The sequence below is a fragment of the Salmo trutta genome, unplaced genomic scaffold, assembly GCF_901001165.1.
Source record: "Salmo trutta unplaced genomic scaffold, fSalTru1.1, whole genome shotgun sequence".
Classification (NCBI taxonomy): domain Eukaryota; kingdom Metazoa; phylum Chordata; class Actinopteri; order Salmoniformes; family Salmonidae; genus Salmo; species Salmo trutta.
The window spans coordinates 8,179-16,337 of record NW_021823344.1 but is presented as its reverse complement, the minus strand read 5'-3'; the positions used below and the strand labels follow the sequence as shown (position 1 = coordinate 16,337).

The 8,159-nt window shown below is 41.4% G+C and overlaps 1 long non-coding RNA gene across 1 annotated transcript; it reads left to right on the top strand.

Annotated features, from left to right (window-relative positions):
• The first annotated feature begins 6,510 nt into the window (after window positions 1-6,510).
• On the top strand, window positions 6,511-7,669 carry LOC115190184 (uncharacterized). Its single transcript, XR_003877127.1, has 2 exons — window positions 6,511-6,588; window positions 7,613-7,669. It is a non-coding gene; the product is annotated as an uncharacterized LOC115190184 (long non-coding RNA).
• The last annotated feature ends 490 nt before the right edge of the window (window positions 7,670-8,159 follow it).

The window sequence follows — 8,159 nt, the reverse complement described above, 5'->3', positions numbered from 1 at the left end:
GTAGCCTATTGGTTAGAGCGTTGTCCTAGTAACCGAAAGGTTGCAAGATCTAATCCCCGAGCTGACAAGGTAAAAATCTGTCGTTCTGAACAAGGCAGTTAACCCACTGTTCCTAGGCCGTCATTGTAAATAAGAATTTGTTCGTAACTGACTTGCCTAGTTAAAAAAAGGTTCTGAATACTAATACTTCTGTTTTTCATTTTGAATACAAAATAAAATTTGAATTTTGCAAACATATCTAAAAACCTGTTTTCACTTTGTCATTATGCGGTATTGTGTGTGTTATCTGATGAGAAGAATTTAAGAAATGATTGTAATCCATTTTAGATTAAGGTTGTAACGTAACAAAATGTGGAAAACGTCAAGGGGTCTGAATACTTTCCGAAGGCTCTGTATAGTTGAGCGATGGTCATATAGGACCATATGATTATAATTAGTAGTATTGACATTCAAACCAATGTACCATTTTTTACATACATTTTAGTCATTTAGCAGACGCTCTTATCCAGAGCGATTTACAGTAGTGAATGCATACATTTCATTTCATGCATTTTTTTGTATTTTTATTTATAAAAAAATAAATAAATTGTACTGGCCCCCCGTGGGAATCGAACCCACAACCCTGGCATTGCACACACCATGCTCTACCAACTGAGCCACAGGGAAGCCATCTACCATGACTTGTGGATATACCATCAGCATCCGGTAACTGTCCAGAACAATATTACACTGTGCTGCCTGCCCCTGGGCCCTGAGGATACCATCAGCATCCCCTAACTGCTCTGGCATCAGTCCCATAGGTTCAGCTAAGGCATGTTTAAAGAGACAGCTAGGAGAGGGGACTACATATATTTCCAGTTCAAAGCAAAGTTATGGGTTCAATGGCGGCCATAATGGGTGTACCATTTTGAATATTCGAATAATTGACACGTTATATTTTAATCAAATTATATGTCTTAATTATCAATTATTTACATGCAAACAATTGCAATTTCCATTGTTCCACCAAATATTATGGGGAGAACCATGAAACATTCTGTGTTTTCTCATAGCCAGGTCCTTATAACCAGGTCCGTATAACCAGGTCCGTATAACCAGGTCCTTATAACCAGGTCCTTATAACCAGGTCCATATAACCAGGTCCGTATAACCAGGTCCATATAACCAGGTCCGTATAACCAGGTCCGTATAACCAGGTCCATATAACCAGGTCCGTATAACCAGGTCCATATAACCAGGTCCGTATAACCAGGTCCGTATAACTAGGTCCGTATAACCAGGTCGTTATAACCAGGTCCATATAACCAGGTCCATATAACCAGGTCCATATAACCAGGTTAACCAGGTCCATATAACCAGGTCCATATAACCAGGTTAACCAGGTCCGTATAACCAGGTCCGTATACCCAGGTCCATATAACCAGGTCCATATAACCAGGTCCTTATAACCAGGTCCATATAACCAGGTCCGTATAACCAGGTCCTTATAACCAGGTCCATATAACCAGGTCCATATAACCAGGTCCGTATAACCAGGTCCATATAACCAGGTCCGTATAACCAGGTCCGTATAACCAGGTCCGTATAACCAGGTCCATATAACCAGGTCCATATAACCAGGTCCATATAACCAGGTTAACCAGGTCCATATAACCAGGTCCATATAACCAGGTCCGTATAACCAGGTCCATATAACCAGGTCCATATAACCAGGTCCATATAACCAGGTTAACCAGGTCCATATAACCAGGTTAACCAGGTCCGTATAACCAGGTCCATATAATCAGGTCCATATAACCAGGTTAACCAGGTCCATATAACCAGGTCCATATAACCAGGTTAACCAGGTCCTTATAACCAGGTCCGTATAACCAGGTCCATGTAACCAGGTCCATATAACCAGGTCCATATAACCAGGTCTTTATAACCAGGTCCATATAACCAGGTCCATATAACCAGGTCCATATAAAAAGGTCCATATAACCAGGTTAACCAGGTCCATATAACCAGGTCCATATAACCAGGTTAACCAGGTCCATATAACTAGGTCCATATAACCAGGTCCATATAACCAGGTCCATATAACCAGGTCCTTATAACCAGGTCCATATAACCAGGTCCATATAACCAGGTCCATATAACCAGGTTAACCAGGTCCGTATAACCAGGTCCATATAACCAGGTCCATATAACCAGGTCCATATAACCAGGTCCATATAACCAGGTCCTTATAACCAGGTCCATATAACCAGGTCCATATAACCAGGTCCATATAACCAGGTCCATATAACCAGGTCCATATAACCAGGTCCTTATAACCAGGTCCGTATAACCAGGTCCGTATAACCAGGTCCATATAACCAGGTCCATATAACCAGGTCCATATAACCAGGTCCGTTCTACTGATTGTATTTCACTGCTGAACAGTAATTATGATGAATGGGAGAGTTGTCAGTTCCTCATCACCTCAGTTAGGATGATCTAACCGTAATGGGAGGGTCAATAGGCTCACGTCTCTGACATGGATTTATTAACGGCGGTCAACCCTTCAGGATAACAATACAGATTGATTGACGATGAATGTTCATTATATTTCGCTGAGTAAAACATTTGAGGTGATGAAGTGCTACTGGTAGAGTCTTCTCAAAATAATGCTTCACGTTTTCAGAATTCACTGTGTGTGTGTGCGTGCGTGCGCGTGCGTGTGTGTGCGTGCGTGCGTGTGTGTGTGTGCGTGTGTGTGCGTGTGTGTGTGTTCAGTAGTTTGTAAACAGAGGCGCTGCATTATGTTAGGGTAATATTGTTATGACTGGTTCACTCCGAGTTTGATTATTCACTCTTCAGAATATCACTATCCAGGATATCACTATTCAGGACAACACTATCCAGGACACCACTATCCAGGACACCACTATCCAGGATATCACTATTCAGAATAGCACTATCCAGGATATCACTATTCAGAATATCACTATCCAGGATATCACTATTCAGAATATCACTATCCAGGATATCACTATCCAGGACACCACTATCCAGGACACCACTATCCAGGATATCACTATTCAGGACAACACTATCCAGGACACCACTATCCAGGACACCACTATTCAGGACAACACTATCCAGGACACCACTATCCAGGACACCACTATCCAGGACACCACTATTCAGGATATCACTATTCAGGACACCACTATTCAGGACACCACTATCCAGGACACCACTATCCAGGATATCACTATCCAGGACACCACTATCCAGGACACCACTATTCAGGACACCACTATCCAGGACACCACTATTCAGGACACCACTATTCAGGACACCACTATCCAGGACACCACTATCCAGGACACCACTATCCAGGACACCACTATTCAGGACACCACTATCCAGGATATCACTATTCAGGACACCACTGTCCAGGACACCACTATCCAGGACACCACTATCCAGGACACCACTATTCAGGACACCACTATCCAGGACACCACTATTCAGGACACCACTATCCAGGACACCACTATCCAGGACACCACTATCCAGGACACCACTATTCAGGACACCACTATCCAGGACAACACTATCCAGGACACCACTATTCAGGACACCACTATCCAGGACAACACTATCCAGGACACCACTATCCAGGACACCACTATCCAGGATTTCACTATTCAGGATATCACTATTCAGGACACCACTATCCAGGACACCACTATCCAGGACACCACTATCCAGGATATCACTATCCAGGACACCACTATCCAGGACACCACTATCCAGGATATCACTATCCAGGACACCACTATTCAGTGCTTTAAAATCATGTTATGTACTATATGTAGTAGTTCGTTGAATCAAGTCCCATTACGGTTGTCTGATGGTTGAGGTTTCCTGTTAGCTCAGTGTTGTCTAGCTATCCACAGGAAATTAAGTGGGTGTTATATCTGGGTTTCCTGTTAGCTCAGTGTTGTCTAGCTATCCACAGGAAATGAAGTGGGTGTTATATCTGGGTTTCCTGTTAGCTCAGTGTTGTCTAGCTATCCACAGGAAATGAAGTGGGTGTTATATCTGGGTTTCCTGTTAGCTCAGTGTTGTCTAGCTATCCACAGGAAGTTAAGTGGGTGTTATATCTGGGTTTCCTGTTAGCTCAGTGTTGTCTAGCTATCCACAGGAAATTAAGTGGGTGTTATATCTGGGTTTCCTGTTAGCTCAGTGTTGTCTAGCTATCCACAGGAAATGAAGTGGGTGTATATCTGGGTTTCCTGTTAGCTCAGTGTTGTCTAGCTATCCACAGGAAATGAAGTGGGTGTTATATCTGGGTTTCCTGTTAACTCAGTGTTGTCTAGCTATCCACAGGAAATGAAGTGGGTGTTATATCTGGGTTTGATGTGTGTGAGGTGTTTGTGTGTGTGTGTGTGTGTGTGTGAGAGAGAGATGTGTGTGAGGTGTGTGTGTGTGTGTGTGTGTGTGTGTGTGTGTGTGTGTGTGTGTGTGTGTGTGTGTGTGTGTGTGTGTGTGAGAGAGAGATGTGTGTGAGGTGTGTGTGTGTGTGTGTGTGAGAGAGAGATGTGTGTGTGAGGTGTGTGTGTGTGTGAGAGATGTGTGTGAGGTGTTTGTGTGTGTGTGACAGAAATGTGTGTGAGGTGTTTGTGTGTGTGTGAGAGATGTGTTTGTGTGTGTGCGTGTGTTTGAGAGAGATCTGTGTGAAGTGTGTGTGCGTGTGAGCGAGATGTGTGTGAGGGGTGTGTGTGTGAGAGAGAGATGTGTGTGAGGTGTAAAATCCGTTGTATATCATTCTTGCCGGAAAGGTGAGAGTTGTTTTGATTTGATTTGTACGATTAAACTGAAAACTCTTAGATGTTCATGCTGTGCCCAGAAGCAGAAAAACATCACTCAAATATGTTCCTGTCGCATTTCATGTATTTATTTTTTTCTTTTTTTATTTATTTTACCTTTATTTAACTAGGCAAGTCAGTTAAGAACAAATGCTTATTTACAATGACGGCCTAGGAACAGGAAAAAGGCCTCCTGCGGGGACGGGGGCCTTGGATAAAGAAAATACCAAATAAAATGTAGGACAAAATACACATCACGACAAGACAGACAACACAACACCACATAAAGAGAGACCTAAGACAACAACACAGCATGGTAGCAACACAACATGATAACAACATGGCAGCAACACAACATGATAACAACATGGCAGCAACACAACAAGGTAGCAGCACAACATGGTAGCAGCACAAAACATAGTACAAACATTATTGGGCACAGACAACAGCACAAAGGGCAAGAAGGTAGAGACAACAATACATCATGCAAAGCAGCCACAACTCTCAGTAAGAGTGTCCATGATTGAGTCTTTGAAAGAAGAGATGGAGATAAACCAGTCTGTTCATAACCAGTCTGTTTCTGCTATCATTCCACTCATTTGATTGATTGATTGATTGATTGATTTCAATTGACAGTTTGATAAATACACTCAGTACATGCACTTCAAAACTTGTCAACACCCTTAAAGTTGGCATGACAAGGAGTGGCAACTGGCAAAGGAATGGAATGGTAGCGCAAACAGACTTGTACCCAGGCTACTGGTTTCCCATTCTACTGAAGATTGTCCCAGTCAGCTCGGTAATCATTTTAATGAATCATTAAATAATGCTTTGGGTTACTTTTGCATCAAATTGACTGATATTTTATGCTGATTTAGTTGCTCCTATTTCTTCCTCATGTTGATTTAAAACACCTTTTGTATACAGAGTGTATCGTTAATGTTCGAGTAATAAATCATGAATAAATGAATCGGTCTGTGTTCTCTACCTCAGGCCCGTCAGAACACAGTGATTTGTCTAACACACCAATCAGAACACAGTGATTTATCTAACACACCAATCAGAACACAGTGATTTATCTAACACACCACTCAGAACACAGTGATTTATCTAACACACCAATCAGAACACAGTGATTTATCTAACACACCAATCAGAACACAGTGATTTATCTAACACACCAATCAGAACACAGTGATTTATCTAACACACCAATCAGAACACAGTGATTTATCTAACACACCAATCAGAACACAGTGATTTATCTAACACACCAATCAGCGGTGACAGACGTGTTGGTATCACCAAGTCAGAAATTATTTCATTTGAAAGCTTGTTAAAGCATATTAGCTGTGTGTGTGTCTGTGTGTGCATTTCTGTGTGTGTGTGTGTGTGTTGTGTGTGTGTGTGTGTTGTGTGTGTGTGTGTGTTGTGTGTTCACCGAATCAGTGATTGCATTTGAAAGCTTGTTACAGCATATTAGCTGAGAGTTAAAGCATTCTGTGTGTTTGTGTGTGTGTGTATGTGTGTGTGTGTGTATGTGTGTGTGTGTGTGTGTGTGTGTGTGTGTGTGTGTGTGTGTGTGTGTGTGTGTGTGTGTGTGTGTGTTGTGTGTGTGTGTGTGTGTGTGTGTGTGTGTGTGTGTGTGTGTGTGTGTGTGTGTGTGTGTGTGTGTGTGTGTGTGTGTGTTGTGTGTTCACCTAATCAGTGCATGTGAAAGCTTGTTACTGTATCATGACATGAGGTAAGCTTCAATTATAACTGATGTAATTTAACACCCACTTACTGACAGCCACATCACATGTAACCAATAAAACGTGTTTTTTAGTGGTTTAGATGAAGGTTTCCACGTCAAGTTCTGATTGAGATGTATGTGCTAAAAAGCCCTAATGCCTTGAATAAGGCTTGGTAAGTACAGCTGTAGATCATAGACAGCCTGGAATCAAGAGCAATAACAGGTACATTATTGTTGATCATTTCCTTTGCCATGTACTGCTCCTCTTGGCGTTTTGGAGGGTAAAGGTTGTCGATTTACATTTACATTTACATTTACGTCATTTAGCAGACGCTCTTATCCAGAGCGACTTACACATTGGTGCATTCACCTTTATGATATCCAGTGGAACAACCACTTAGTATTGACAGTTTTCGAATACGAAGTAGAGGCATGCTGAACGCTGAAAAGTCCTTGTTCCTGTTTTGTTTCCACCGCCATGGACTTGCTTATTATAGAGTACCATACCTGACCAACATTACTAACTCATTATAGAGACGTACACTGTTGCTGTTTTTCACTATGAGGGTACAGCGTATTAGCTGATGTTCTCGTAATGTTCCTGTTTCCCGTTTTGGTCTCCACTCTACGTAAATCCTACCAAAGGAGTGGGGATCGGGGTTCCATCCATCATCAATGTTAACTGAGTTTTTTTTTTTTAATTCTAACATACTCTGATATTCTACCATTTGATCTTTTAGTCAAACGTGCCTATTTTCTGTAAGAAAGACCTCACTACCTTTTGTCCTTGTCAAGCACTGATGAAGTCGTTAAAAGATGAAAGCGTGTCCTATTTTACCTTTGAATAAGAAAATAATTACTTTGAATTCTTTGAAGGGACTCATCTTTGTGATGGGGAGTGTATTCATCTGAGTCCATCTAAGTTGTCATGAAATCCCTGTGTGATTGTCTCATATAATGAAATCCCCAAGGGGGGGGACAATCATAGTTTCTCTTCAAACTCAAGTTCTAACGTTATATTTCTTTTCAACAGTCCTTCCGCTTCATTTGTTTTTGGAGGACTGAGAGACAGGGTTTTTACAAAATCAAAGATGAAGAAATAGAAGGTTTGTATGTGCATTCTTTGTTTTGTTTGATCTGCCATTTTGTTTTGTTTGATCTGCCATTTTGTTTTGTTTGATCTTCCATTTTGTTTTGTTTGATCTGCCATTTTGTTTTGTTTGAGCTGCCATTTTGTTTTGTTTGAGCTGCCATTTTGTGTGTAATTTGTAATGTTACCAGAGAAGAGTTTAAAAAGCTTTTGCATTTTTAAACCACTATTGAAACCAAAAGTGAGAAACAGATTAAGAAAAATGAATACATTGGACTCACGCTTGCGTACACATTTATGAAATGTGTGTTTTCACCCCTCGTTGGGATTCAAAGGAATCTGAGACAGGTTTTCACCCTCGTTGGGATTCAAAGGAATCTGAGACAGGTTTTCACCCTCGTTGGGATTCAAAGGAATCTGAGACAGGTTTTCACCCTCGTTGGGATTCAAAGGAATCTGAGGCAGGTTTTCATCCTCGTTGGGATTCAAA